The 15,312-nt window shown below is 47.1% G+C and overlaps 1 protein-coding gene across 2 annotated transcripts in view; it reads left to right on the top strand.

The window, feature by feature from the left end:
- Window positions 1-476: 476 nt before the first annotated feature.
- The window catches only part of disp1 (dispatched homolog 1 (Drosophila)), a 122,985-nt gene continuing 108,149 nt past the window's right edge, over window positions 477-15,312 (top strand). Inside the window, exon 1 of one of the 2 annotated variants that reach the window (XM_069887864.1) lies at window positions 477-817. The gene's annotated coding sequence lies outside the window, so the exon portion shown is untranslated. The other variant, XM_069887863.1, reaches the window with a different exon arrangement.

The following is a 15,312-nucleotide window of genomic DNA, read 5'->3' as shown; positions in this document are numbered from 1 at the left end:
TTCACCGTCTCTTCTCCCTCATGCACCTCTCCCCTTTCACCCTTCCCTTCCCCTCCTATCCTTCCTACTCTTCCTCCCTCTCTACCCTTTCCTCTCCCCTTCGCTCCCCTCCCTGCACTCCCCTCCCCTCCCTGCACTCCCTTCCCTGCACTCCCTGCACTCCCCTCCCTGCACTCCCTTCCCTCCCCTCCCTGCACTCCCTTCCCTCCCCTCCCTGCACTCCCTTCCCTCCCCTCTCCACTCCCCCTTATCCTTCCCGTCTCCACTCCCCCTTATCCCTCCCCTCTCCACTCCCCCTTATCCCTCCCCTCTCCACTCCCCCTCATCCTTCCCCTCCCCTCTCCACTTCTTCCTCTCTTTTCAATTTCCTCCTCACCTTTTCCCCTTTCTTCCTTCTCTCTCTCATTCTCTCCCCTCCCCACCTTCCCTCCCCTCCTTCCCTCTCTCCCTCCCCCCTTCCACCCTTGCCTCTTCCCTTTTGCCCTCTCCTCCCCTTCTTGCCCTCCCCTCCTTCCCACTCCTTTTCCCTCCTTCCCTTTCTCCCTCCTCTCCCCCACTCTCCTCTCTCCCATCCCTTTCCCTCCTCACACTCCCCTTCTTGCCCTCCCTTCCTTCCCTTTCTCTCCCCCCTCCCCTCCCCCTCCGCCCCGTGAAGGCAGCTGTTCACGTTCGTGGCCAAGCTGTGGACGAAGCCAGCTGTCACGGAGAGGGGGGGGGGGGGGGGAGTTGCTGTGCAGTCGAAGTTCCAGCCCCGTGCCCAACCTGCCCAACCCCGAAGCGATCCGCACATGCCTGTCATTCAGCCTGGTGTTGCCAGGTCAGCCCCCGTCATTTTAATTTGGGCTGAGGGGGGAACTGGCGTGGTCTCCCCATCCCGGGCGCGGAGCAGAACCGGGCCTCCCAGCGCCCCGGCGGACGGGCAGCGGCCGGAGAGCCGAGCCGCCTCCCCGCGGGGAGGGGGGGGGAGGTAAGTGGCGGGGCTCCGAAGTTTGCAGCAACTGCTGGCCCGAAAGGACCGTGGTGCAGCCCCGCAGCCCCGGCCGCGAAGGTTGGCGGCTGCGACTTGACAGGCAGGTGTCCAGCCCGAGCGGGGCCTGGCCGAGGACGGCCCCTCGCCGCCGCCTGCAACGCTCCGAGCCCTCGGATGCCGGCAACGGGGGGGCTGGACTCGGGCAGGAGGCGCCGGCAAGCGCCAAGGGCTCGGGCTTCCCTGCTCAAGGGACGGGCGGCCGCCACTCACCGGCTGCGCGAACGTGGACGCTTCCGCGATGCTTTCACCTCCTGCCCTTTCCCGAGGAGCCTTGGCTGCTTCAACCTGCCTCTCGACGAGCTGCAGAGACTTTCCTTCACTGCCGGCATTGCAGGAGGCTCTCGGGGCGGGGGGCGGACGGGCTGGCCGGCACGAGCGAGTCCGGGCTCGGCACCGGGACGTTCTGGGGGGGGGGGGGGGGACGACGACTCTCTTCTACCTGGCCCCCCCTTCTGTGATTTTACTGCTTCTCTCAATTGCTTCACCACTTGCTTCAACTCACTGTCTCCCTCTTTGGGCGTCCGTCCTGCCTCTTCCTTTCGACCCGTCTTTTACTCTCTCTTTCTCACTCCATCTCATTCTGTGAACGCTCCCTGTTTACCTGTGTGTGACTCTCTGTAACTGACTCCATCTCCTTCTGTGAACACTCTCTGTGTACCTGTGTGTTACTCTCTATTTCTCACTCCATCTCATTCTGTGAACACTCTCTGTGTACCTGTGTGTTACTCTCTATTTCTCACTCCATCTCATTCTGTGAACACTCTCTGTGTACATGTGTGTTAAAATCTGTTTCTCATTCCATCTCATTCTGTGAACTCTCTCTGTGTATGTGTGTGTTGCACTCTCTGTTTCTCACTCTATCTCATTCAGTGAACACTCTCTGTGTTCGCGTGTGTTACAATCTCTGTTTCTCATTCCATCTCATTCTGTGAACACTCTCTGCATACGCGTGTGTTACACTCTCTGTTTCTCGGTCCATCTCATTCTGAGAACATTCTCTGTGTACCAGCATCTTACTCTCTGTATCTCATGCCATCTCCTTCTGTTAACAATCTCTGCGTACGTGTGTTTGACCCTCTGTTTCTCATTCCATCTCATTCTGTGAACTCTCTCTGTGTATGTGTGTGTTGCACTCTCTGTTTCTCACTCTATCTCATTCAGTGAACACTCTCTGTGTTCGCGTGTGTTACAATCTCTGTTTCTCGGTCCATCTCATTCTGAGAACATTCTCTGTGTACCAGCGTCTTACTCTCTGTATCTCATGCCATCTCCTTCTGTTAACAATCTCTGCGTACGTGTATTTGACCCTCTGTTTCTCATTCCATCTCATTCTGTGAACACTCTCTGTGTACATGTGTGTTAAAATCTGTTTCTCATTCCATCTCATTCTGTGAACACTCTCTGTGCACCTGTATCTCATTCTGTTAACACTCTCTGCGTACGCGTGTGTTACACTCTCTGTTTCTCAGTCCATCTCATTCTGAGAACATTCTCTGTGTACCAGCATCTTACTCTCTGTATCTCATGCCATCTCCTTCTGTTAACAATCTCTGCGTACGTGTGTTTGACCCTCTGTTTCTCATTCCATCTCATTCTGTGAACTCTCTCTGTGTATGTGTGTGTTGCACTCTCTGTTTCTCACTCTATCTCATTCAGTGAACACTCTCTGTGTTCGCGTGTGTTACAATCTCTGTTTCTCATTCCATCTCATTCTGTGAACACTCTCTGCATACGCGTGTGTTACACTCTCTGTTTCTCGGTCCATCTCATTCTGAGAACATTCTCTGTGTACCAGCATCTTACTCTCTGTATCTCATGCCATCTCCTTCTGTTAACAATCTCTGCGTACGTGTGTTTGACCCTCTGTTTCTCATTCCATCTCATTCTGTGAACTCTCTCTGTGTATGTGTGTGTTGCACTCTCTGTTTCTCACTCTATCTCATTCAGTGAACACTCTCTGTGTTCGCGTGTGTTACAATCTCTGTTTCTCATTCCATCTCATTCTGTGAACGCTCTCTGTGTACCTGTGTGTGACACTCTCTGTTTCTCGGTCTATCTCATTCTGAGAACATTCTCTGTGTACCAGCGTCTTACTCTCTGTATCTCATGCCATCTCCTTCTGTTAACAATCTCTGCGTACGTGTATTTGACCCTCTGTTTCTCATTCCATCTCATTCTGTGAACACTCTCTGTGTACCTGTGTGTGGCTCTCTGTTTCTCACTCTATCTCATTCTTTGAGCAATCTCTGTATACATGTGTGTGACTCTCTGTATCTGACTCCATCACGTTCTGTGAACACTTTCTGTGTACCTGTATGTTACTCTCTATTTCTCACTCCATCTCATTCTGTGAACACCCTCTGTGTACCTGTATGTTACTCTCTGTTTCTCATTCCATCTCCTTCTGTGAACACTCTCTGTGTACCTGTGTGTTACTCTCTATTTCTCACTCCATCTCATTCTGTGAACACTCTCTGTGTACATGTGTATGACTCTCTGTTTCTCCTTCCATCTCATTCTGTGAACACTCTCTGTGCACCTGTGTGTTAAAATCTGTTTCTCATTCCATCTCATTCTGTGAACACTCTCTGTGTACCTGTATCTCATTCTGTTAACACTCTCTGCGTACGCGTGTGTTACACTCTCTGTTTCTCGGTCCATCTCATTCTGAGAACATTCTCTGTGTACCAGCATCTTACTCTCTGTATCTCATGCCATCTCCTTCTGTTAACAATCTCTGCGTACGTGTGTTTGACCCTCTGTTTCTCATTCCATCTCATTCTGTGAACTCTCTCTGTGTATGTGTGTGTTGCACTCTCTGTTTCTCACTCTATCTCATTCAGTGAACACTCTCTGTGTTCGCGTGTGTTACAATCTCTGTTTCTCATTCCATCTCATTCTGTGAACACTCTCTGTGTACCTGTGTGTGACACTCTCTGTTTCTCGGTCCATCTCATTCTGAGAACATTCTCTGTGTACCAGCGTCTTACTCTTTGTATCTCATGCCATCTCCTTCTGTTAACAATCTGTGTACGTGTATTTGACCCTCTGTTTCTCATTCCATCTCATTCTGTGAACTCTCTCTGTGTATGTGTGTGTGACACTCTCTGTTTCTCATTCCATCTCATTCTGTGAACACTCTCTGTGTACCTGTATGTTACACTCTGTTTCTCATTCCATCTCATTCTGTGAACACTCTCTGTGTACGTGTGTGTCACACTTTGTTTCTCATTCCATCTCATTCTGTGAACACTCTCTGTGTACCTGTGTGTGACACTCTCTATTTCTCACTCCATCTCATTCTGTGAACACCCTCTGTGTACCTGTATGTTACTCTCTCTTTCTCACTCCATCTCCTTCTGTGAACACCCTCTGTGTACGTGTGTGTTGCACTCTCTGTTTCTCATTCCATCTCATTCTGTGAACACTCTCTGTGTACCTGTATCTCATTCTGTTAACACTCTCTGCGTACGCGTGTGTTACACTCTCTGTTTCTCGGTCCATCTCATTCTGAGAACATTCTCTGTGTACCAGCATCTTACTCTCTGTATCTCATGCCATCTCCTTCTGTTTGACCCTCTGTTTCTCATTCCATCTCATTCTGTGAACTCTCTCTGTGTATGTGTGTGTTGCACTCTCTGTTTCTCACTCTATCTCATTCAGTGAACACTCTCTGTGTTCGCGTGTGTTACAATCTCTGTTTCTCATTCCATCTCATTCTGTGAACACTCTCTGTGGACCTGTGTGTGACACTCTCTGTTTCTCGGTCCATCTCATTCTGAGAACATTCTCTGTGTACCAGCGTCTTACTCTCTGTATCTCATGCCATCTCCTTCTGTTAACAATCTCTGTGTACGTGTATTTGACCCTCTGTTTCTCATTCCATCTCATTCTATGAACTCTCTCTGTGTATGTGTGTGTGACACTCTCTGTTTCTCATTCCATCTCATTCTGTGAACACTCTCTGTGTACCTGTATGTTACACTCTGTTTCTCATTCCATCTCATTCTGTGAACACTCTCTGTGTACCTGTATCTCATTCTGTTAACACTCTCTGCGTACGCGTGTGTTACACTCTCTGTTTCTCGGTCCATCTCATTCTGAGAACATTCTCTGTGTACCAGCGTCTTACTCTCTGTATCTCATGCCATCTCCTTCTGTTTGACCCTCTGTTTCTCATTCCATCTCATTCTGTGAACTCTCTCTGTGTATGTGTGTGTTGCACTCTCTGTTTCTCACTCTATCTCATTCAGTGAACACTTCTGTGTTCGCGTGTGTTACAATCTCTGTTTCTCATTCCATCTCATTCTGTGAACACTCTCTGTGTACCTGTGTGTGACACTCTCTGTTTCTCGGTCCATCTCATTCTGAGAACATTCTCTGTGTACCAGCGTCTTACTCTCTGTATCTCATGCCATCTCCTTCTGTTAACAATCTCTGTGTACGTGTATTTGACCCTCTGTTTCTCATTCCATCTCATTCTGTTAACAATCTCTGTGTACGTGTATTTGACCCTCTGTTTCTCATTCCATCTCATTCTGTGAACTCTCTCTGTGTATGTGTGTGTGACACTCTCTGTTTCTCATTCCATCTCATTCTGTGAACACTCTCTGTGTACCTGTATGTTACACTCTGTTTCTCATTCCATCTCATTCTGTGAACACTCTCTGTGTACGTGTGTGTCACACTTTGTTTCTCATTCCATCTCATTCTGTGAACTCTCTCTGTGTACCTGTGTGTGACACTCTCTGTTTCTCACTCCATCTCATTCTGTGTTCTTCTCCATTACAAATGGAGCAAACCCACGCAGAGATTCTGCAGGAACTCAGCCGATCACGTCGTAAGTAGTTCTCCAGCCCAAAATGTCGGTAATATATCTTTACCTCCTATGGACTCTGTGATTGCAGCTGAGTTCCTCCTGCATCCTGTGTGTTTTTGCTCCATTTCCAGCTACTGAGAATGTCGTTAGCTCCTAACCCCTCATTTTTCCTTTGCTCAACTAAAGCAGATAATCTGCTATTGCACACATAAACGTGTTTAAAACCCCACGCAGATTTACTTTAAGTTTGGAAAGAGATAATAACTAATGTCTAATGTTTAATCATGGGAATAACATGACACATTAAATGACTTAAAAGTTCTGTGTTAGTTTAATTTAGAGTTTTTATCAATGTACTGAAATAAATTTTGAAGTTTTAAAAAAATAGAGATAGATCTATGTTGCCAGAAAGTGACCAAATTTAGATACGCTATCAAAATTCAGAGGATTGAACAGGAGATCCAACAGCCTTGATTTAATTTCCTTGTGGTAATGTCTAACATCTCTTTGGCAAATATCTATTGCTACCTGATTAAAATGAGCAAGTTAAGGACAAAGAGAATCTCGGGAGAAAATTACCTTCGCGATACCTTGGCACGTGTCACGTTGAGTGTTTCCTCGGGCAGACGTTGGAAGAAGTCTCTAATCCAGGGTTCAGTGTCTGAGGTTCCAGCTTCTGCTGTCTGTGTGGAGGGGTGAGCACTCACGATTGTGGATTCCTTCATTTTTCTTTCTTTGGTAGAAGGAAATACAAAGGCAGTCAATTATTTGGACGGGACAAAAAGTCAAAATTCAGCGGTGCAAAGGCACTTGGGGGTCCTTGTGCAGGTGACCCTACAAGTTTACCTCCAGGTTGAATTGGAAGTGAAGAAGGCTTTCATTTCTAGAAGAATGGGATACAAGAGCTCGGATGAGATTTTAAGGCTTTGTAAGGCACTGGCGAGGCCTCACTTGGAGTACAGGGTACAGTTGAGGGCTCCTTATTTAAGAAAGGATGACCTGGTATCAAGAGGGTTCCGACAAGATTCACAAGAATGATTCCTGGAATGAAACAATTAGTATATGTGGAAAATTTGACAGCTCTTGGGCTGTACCCCTTGACGTTCAGAAAAATGGCAGGGTGGGGGGGGGCTCATAGAATCATTTTGAATGTTGCAATGCCTGGACAGAGTAGATGTGGTAAAGTTGTTTCCCATGGTAGGGGAGTCGAGGACAAGAGGGCACAACTTCAGGATTGAAGGCGCCCATTTAAAACAGAGATGCGGAGGAATTTCTTTAACCAGAGACTGGTGAACCTCTGGAATTTGCTACCACAGGCGACTGTGGGGGCCAGGTCATTGTATATTTAAGGCAGAGATTGATAGGTATCTGAATAGTCAGGATATAAAACATTATGGGGAGAAGGTAAGGGAGTGTGGCTGAGAGGGAGAATTGATCAGCTCATGATGGAATGGCAGAGCAGACATAATGGGCTGAATGGTCTACTTTGCTGCTATGCCTTATGGATAGAGGTAGCCACGTACTGCCTCAGGGTTCATTAGAGAAGCAGAATGGCTCAAATCTGACAAGATATGAAAATAGGGCCGAGAAGTGGAGACACAATTAGCATAGCGGTGAGCGCAACGCCTTTACAGCGCCAGTGATCGGGACCGGGGTCCGAATCCCACACTGTCTTAAGGAGTTTGTACATTCTCCGTCTGTGAGGGTTTTCCCTGGAGGCTCCGGTTTCCTCCCACTGTTTAAAACGTACCGGGAGAGTAGGTTAATGGGATGTAAATTGAGCGGCAGAGACTTGAGGGCTGAAATTGCCTGTTCCCGTGGTGTACGTCTAAATTTAAGTGCGTTTTGCAGGAGTTGTTCCAATTTTATCGGACTTTGAGGCATTGGAGCTGACCTTCAAGCCTGTTCCCACCATTTAGTTGGATTGGGTTAATGTGTATTCTATCTCCATCGCAACCTCAATCGAGCTGTTTATTCATAGCGCAAATAGCAAGCTGACTTTGTTGCAAAGGAAACTTGCGAGGAGCATCTACCACTCGAGGACAGATGGAACAGTGAGGGAAGGTGTGCTCTGAGTAAGTGTGGACAGATGCTGGAGGTAAAGAAGTTATTGATCAGATATCTAGCCATGCACCCCATGGAAAGGGGAATTAGACTCAACACAGTCGTAGCAGCTGCATGCATCTTTGGCAGACCAGGCCGTTCATCTGACGTGGTTTAGTTTCTAACTTCAGGTTTCATAGTCCAGGGCTCATTCATCTTCATGAAGACAGCAAAGCCCGTGCCAATGTATTGGCTCAAACACCAAACCTTGGAGTTAAAGCTGCTTTGTAAGAGCACCAGAGTAGTATCTTTAAGGGACAAGGTACAGAAGCATCGAAAGCAGGACTGCCAGGCTGGGAAACAGCGTCTTCCTGCCTGTTCAACAAATCATCAGGACCTGTAAATTATATGTATATATTTATTTTGGATCTCTATGTATATACAGGGTATGTCAGTTGTGTGCAGGTTGTATCTGTGTGTGTGCCCTATGGTCTGGAGATGCACTGTTTCATCAGGTTGTGTACGTACAACAAGATCACAATGAACTTGAACTTGAGGAAGCGGCTGACAATTCTTTATCCTAACATACAGCAAGTCGTCTTCCTTTTGTCGTGTTTTACTTTAGTCTTTCCTCCTGCAAACCTCGAATCTTCTGCGTGTGCGTGTGCAAGTGCGTTTGTGTGTGCGTGTCTGCATTCACGTGTGTGTGCGTGTGTCTGCATTCACGTGTGTGTGCGTGTGTCTGCATTCACGTGTGTGTGCGTGTGTCTGCATTCACGTGTGTGTGCGTGTGTCTGCATTCACGTGTGTGTGCGTGTGTCTGCATTCACGTGTGTGTGCGTGTGTCTGCATTCACGTGTGTGTGCGTGTGTCTGCATTCACGTGTGTGTGCGTGTGTCTGCATTCACGTGTGTGTGCGTGTGTCTGCATTCACGTGTGTGTGCGTGTGTCTGCATTCACGTGTGTGTGCGTGTGTCTGCATTCACGTGTGTGTGCGTGTGTCTGCATTCACGTGTGTGTGCGTGTGTCTGCATTCACGTGTGTGTGCGTGTGTCTGCATTCACGTGTGTGTGCGTGTGTCTGCATTCACGTGTGTGTGCGTGTGTCTGCATTCACGTGTGTGTGCGTGTGTCTGCATTCACGTGTGTGTGCGTGTGTCTGCATTCACGTGTGTGTGCGTGTGTGTGCGTGCCTGTGCGTCACATGCTTTCATTCCTGTTAGTCTTTCTTCACACCAACGTCATCATTGAATCTCTAACCTTTTGCCTTGAAATCAAAGCCTTGATTCGATTACCATCTGAAAGTGGGTCCATCTATTTGAAAGCACTGGCACGCTCAAGTTGAGATTCAGCGTGCTACATACAACTCTTGGGTGAATTCAACATTGGAGCTCTTTAAATCGGGAGTTCCTACCTGACCTCCGAGCTTGTTTTTACTTAACAATTGCTTCTGATTTGCCCTGAATCTTCTCCCTGGCCTGCTCCTAATCTTGGCGATGCCTTCAATATCTGAAGGCCCCAGATTCCTGAGGCAAGGTGATCAAGGAGTCGAGGGGGAAAACCAACCATTCTGTGAGCCAGAGTTGTGTCTAGTGGAACAGCTGGTGACCGTTGGGTCTGAAGATATGGGCAGGTGGAAATTGTGGGAACTTGTGAGCATATCCATGTTGATAGTAGAAAGGTGAATGCTTTTTGAATCAACGTTTGAATGGTGGGAGATGACATGTTGTTGATATTCAAGGGATCCCACTTGCCTTGTACACAGAGAACAGTACAGCTCAGTGCAGGCCCTTCAACCCACAATGTTGTGCCGACCACTGGAAACCTACTCGGGAGCAAGCTAATCCTTCCTAACCATACACCCATAGCCTTGAACCCATGGCAACGCATTCCAGACATCCACCACTCTCTGAGTAAAATTACTTACCTCTGACTCACCCCCCCCCCCCACTCACCTTTAACAGATGCCCTCTGGTATTGGCCATTGTTGACCCCAGAAAATAGGTGCTGTCTGTCAGCCCTGTCCAAGCTCCTCATAATCTTTCAGTGAATTGTGTATGCCAGTGGAAAGATATACAAGATTATGGGGGCTGAGACAGGGTGGACAGGCAGCACCTTTTTACTGGTGGTGACAATACAAAACGCCAGAGCCCCTCGTCGCCCAGAAGGACCTGTTAAAGTGCTGTATCTCTGAATTATAAATTATTTCCCTGTTGCCTGATTATTTCTACTCATGGAAGCTGACTGACCCGCTGAGTTCCCCCAGCAATTCTTTGTTTGCTCTGTGTTTTACGCAACTGGGAAACCACAGCAAGTAAGACTTTCACTGCCTCTGTACGTTGCTCATTCAGTCTCAATGCTCCTCCTTCACTTTGAGTGATCGTGGGACAGAGTATCCTCCGTGAAGTTCCACATCCCAAGGAGGCTTCAAGCCAGTTCTTTGAAACTTTGCCCTGTCGAGCTGGTGAATTCCTCCCTTGACAGACCTTGGGACGGCATCAGGTTGGGATTCTAGGGTCGGGTACCTGAGCGACGTAGCCAACCCAACACAGGCAACTCGGGTGTCTGGGCCAGGGACCTTGGCCTGATCAATGATGGTGAGTCCAGTGATGCTGGAGGGCTGTGCCTGCTTCTGCTCAGATATCGGAAGGAAATGGAAATGCAGGTCACCATTTCAGATAAGTTGTAGCACAAAGGAGAATTGTAATAAGGATAAATCTCTAAACTCAGAAGATAGTGAGTTCTGAAGACTGAGTTATTGATTACATTCAAGAAATAGCTTGATCAATTTCTGAATATTAACATAATCCTGAAGTATGTTGGGGAGGGGGCCAGAAAGTTGTTTTGAGATGGGAGATCAGCCCGATCTTGATGAAGAGTGGTGCAAACTTGAAAGGCTGAAAGGCCTACACCCAACTCCTGCTGGTTACATGTTTCTGATGTTTCTTCAGGATATTCTCATAGAACCAGAGAACACCACAGCACAGAAACAGCCCCTTCTGCCCATTTATTCTGTGCCAATCTGTTGTTCTGCCTCGTCCACTTGGCCTGCCCCCATACCACTCCATCCATGTACCCGTTAAAATTTTTCTTAAATGTTGGAATTGAGCCCCCATTCACCATAGAACATTACAGCACAGAAACAGGCCCTTCAGCCCAATGTCCATAATACACTCTGAGAATAGAACATAGAACACTGCAGCATGGTACAGGCCATTCAGCCTTCAATGTTGTCCTGACATAAATATTGCTACCACAAAAAAACCTAAACCCTTCCTACCTCGTAACACTTTTTTTGTTCATCCATGTGCCTGCCTAAGAGTCTTTTAAATGTTTCAATCTTACGCTTGATATCTCCCAAACTTACCCACACCCAGTACCCTATCCCTCCATACCTCTCCCATCCATGTACCTGTCCAAATTCTTCTTAAATGTTAAAATTGAGCCTGTATTCACCACTTCATCTGGCAGCTCGTTCCTCGCTCCCACCACTCTCTGCATGATGAAATTCCCCTGAATGTTCCCTTCAAAATTTTCCCCTTTCACCCTTGACCCATGTCCTCTAGTTCTTGTCTCACCCAACCTCAGCAGAAAAAAGCCTACTGGCATTTACTCTGTCTCTACCCCTCATACTTTTGTAAACCTCTATCAAATCTCCCCTCATTTCTCTTCGCCTCAGGGAGTAAAGTCCAAACTTGTTTAACCTTTGCTTGTAAGTTAGTTCCTCAAGTCCCAGTAACATCCTTGTAAATTTTCTCTGCTTTCTTTCAGTCTTATTCCTGTAGTGAGGAGATGAAAACAACATTCCCTTCAACACTCACAGCAGACTTGCATGTCCCAGCATCAGCCGCATCCAAGATGCCAGATATTTAGCTGTGGATAACTTGGCCACAAGTGTCTATCTTGAGCTGCATATTTCAGGGCTAGCACCCAAGTTCTCCTGGGCAGTGGGAGGGAACCCACACAGACACAGGGAGAACATACAGACAGAGGCGAACCCAGCTCACTGGTGCTGTGATAGTGTCGAACTAACCGTGCCGTAACCATTGCCGGAGTGGTCAGTGTTTCAGGCTGGCTTTTGATGAAAGGCTCTTGCCCCAAAAGCTGACCATTGTTTTTCTCCCACTGACGCTACTCGACGCAATGTGGTCATCCGGCAGATTCCAGCCCCTCTGGGTCTCTCATGTGTTCCCAGTTTACCACTCCACTGCAAAGTCTCTGCTCTCTTCAACAGGACTTCCTCACTATTCGCCCTCTTTAATCCAGGACACAGGAACAGGTTTGATTGATATTCCATCCACCAGGCCAATATTTACTGTTCCCAGTGGGTGCAGTGTTTAATCCATTTACAAAGATGCACCAGTCGTAATTTGTCAAGGCCTCTTCGATAGCTTCATCCAAACCTGCAACCCCCACCACTCAGATAAGTCACCAGGCTTATGAAACATAAACATAATCTTCTTAACACTCCCCCCCGCCCCACCCCCCTCCGATCTGCACTTCATCTCAACTTGGAAATATAGTTTTATTCGCTCATTATCCGTGGGTTTAAATCTTGGACTGCCTTCGTAAAAGCACTGCAGAGAGCCAAATTAAACATATTACAGCGACTCAAAAAAAAAAGCAGCTTGTCACCATCCTCTCAACCCTGCCTGTCCTGCCCACAAACCAAGAATGACTTTTGGCTTATCTAGTAGCTAGTCCCAGTGCCGTGGGCTTAGGAAGGAAATCCGTAACCAGAGATTAACTGCCATTCAGAAAAACAACCGTGCCCATGTAATTTCCAATGTGCTGATGTCTTAAAAGAAAAGGAAGGAAAGAAAAGTTGAACTGTCCCATAAAACATAGAGGTGGAATTATGCCATTCAGCCCATCGAGTCTGCCCCACTATTCTATCATGGCTGATTTACTACCTTTTCAACCCCATTCTCCTACTTACTCCCTATGTAACCCTTAATTCCCTTCCTGATCAAGAAAGTATCTACCTCCGCCTAAAAAATCCCCCAATGCCGTCCGCGGCAGCAAATTCACCAACCTCTGGGTAAATAAATTCCTCCTTGTCTCTGTTCTAAAGGGATGTTTTATAAGAGCTTCTTGGATTTGCTGTGAAAATTGTAGAAAACAACACCTTGAAACAAAACTGGTGGGTTTCCCTTTACATGGGCCGAAGCAGCTGAAGAGGCCTGCTTATTTACTGCCTTCCAAAAGATGGTGCTTGGCAGCATCAGTTTGCGTTGCAATTGTGAATAAGCAGGTGTAAGAAGGGCCTGGGTGGGAGTTGCCTGAGAATCCTTCTCCTCCCCAGAATGTGGCCTTTCAGTTGTGGAACATCGATGGGGAAATGCATTTGAAGGGAGATTGTTAATCAGCACAGTAGAACATTACAGCATAGTACAGGCCATTCAGCCCACAATGTTGTGCTGACCTATATATTTCTTACATCCATGGTTACATGGGCCAATCTAATTGTCTTTTGAACGTTCCTATTGTACCAGCCTCCTCTGGCAATGTGTTCCAGGAACCCACCACTCTCTGAGTTTTAAAAAAAAAACCTTACTTCTGACACCTCCCCTAAACTTTCCTCCTCTCACCTTAAACAGATGTCCACTGGTATTTGTTGTTATCGCCCCAGGAAAAAAAAGTGCTGGCTGTCCACACTAAGCCCCTCATTATTTTACACCTCGATGAAGACCCCTTTCATCCTTTGTCGCTCCTAAGAGAAAGGTCCTATCTCTGTCGAACTTGCTTCATATGACACGTTCTCCAATCCAGGCATCACCCTGGTAAATCTCTGCATCTTCTCCAAACCATCTACACCAGTGGTTTTCAAACTTTTTCTTTCCACTCGCATCCCACCTTAAGGAACCCCTTTGCCATAGGTGCTCTGTGATTAGTACTGTGATTAATATTTATCTAAGATTTTCATAGTCTCGTTAGAATTCAAATGAACAACAATCTCATTAATATACAGAGTCCGTATTTACATCCACCCACCACCCCCCACCTGAATACAACGTTCATATAAATTATACAGATACAAATACTGGTGGGGTCAACGACCCCTACAGAAACCTAGGGAAAAACAACCAGGGTGACTAAAGCCTGTCGTCTGCCTCATGTCCTACTTCCTTAATCCCACTCATTTCTCTGCTAGGACAGATTGTTACACAGTGCCCATAATTCGAAGGGGGGGGGGTAGTTAAATCTGTGTACCGATGTATTTCGGATAGGGTTGCCACACTCTACTGAATGTGTCATGTTTCCTCCTTAGATTGTACATGATTTGCTCCAGGGAAATGGAGTTCTGCATTTCCATATTCCATCATGTAGTATTTAATTGGGAGTTGGACTTCCACGTAACCGCTACACACTTTCTGGCTACCGCCAAGGCGCCCTTCACGGACTGAGTCTGTATTAGTCGAAACTCGCGTCCCCAATATCTCCCTAAAAGTACAACTGTAGATCTTGTGGAAAATCCACCTTTGTAATTTTTTTCACAATGTCCCCAGGTTCTCCCAGAAGGATCTCACCTTTGTACATAGCCAGGTGGAGTGGACCAAGGTTTCAATCACCACACCACCCCTGAAGCACATTTCCAAAATTTCTAGCTTTGATTTGTGCAAGTATTGCGGTGTGAGGTTCAGCTGGTGCAAGAAGTTGTATTGGCACCAACCTGCATCTGGCTTTAATGACCCCAGTCACACTGTCCAGGCACAGGTCTTACCACCACTCTTCATTGATTGTCATGCCCAAGTCTGACTCCCATCCCTCCCTTGACCTCTGTAAGCCCAGCTTTGGGCCCTCACTTTGGAATGTGTAATACAACTTGGAGGTCTTCCCCTTTCGAATTAGAATCTCCATGACACTACATCAGTCAACTTGTAAACGGTGTTGGAGTTGTTGTTGTACTTAGCCGCACGTTTGGAGGTGTAGTGGGGCTGAGTATGCAGACCGGTAGTGCTCCGGTGCTGATGGAGGTGGTGGAGCACAGTCTTCAAGGGGGTTTTGTCACCAAAAAACAGATGGTGTTTGTGGATGCGAAACATGCAAATCTGCATACACTGGTCGGACTAAAAAACGCAAAAATGCGCAATAAACTCAGCAGTTCTTGCAGCAACCACGGAACATCGAATATTCCAGCACAGTACAGGCCCTATGGTCCACGATGTTGTGCCGACCTACCTCACAACCTTCTATTTTTCTTTCACCCATGTGCGGGTCTAAATCTTTTAAATCCCCCTAATGTTCTACCCTTCACCACCACCTCGGCAACGCATTCCTGGTACCCATTACCACTTACCCCTGAAATCTCCCTGAACCTTTCTCCCCTCACTTTGTACAGATGTCTTCTGGTGTTTGCTACTCCCACCCTGGGAAAAAGGCACTGGCCGTCCACCCTATCTATGCCTCTCAGAATCTCG

Source organism: Narcine bancroftii, chromosome 6 (genome assembly GCF_036971445.1).
Source record: "Narcine bancroftii isolate sNarBan1 chromosome 6, sNarBan1.hap1, whole genome shotgun sequence".
NCBI lineage: Eukaryota > Metazoa > Chordata > Chondrichthyes > Torpediniformes > Narcinidae > Narcine > Narcine bancroftii.
This window is presented reverse-complemented; position numbering and strand designations above follow the sequence as displayed.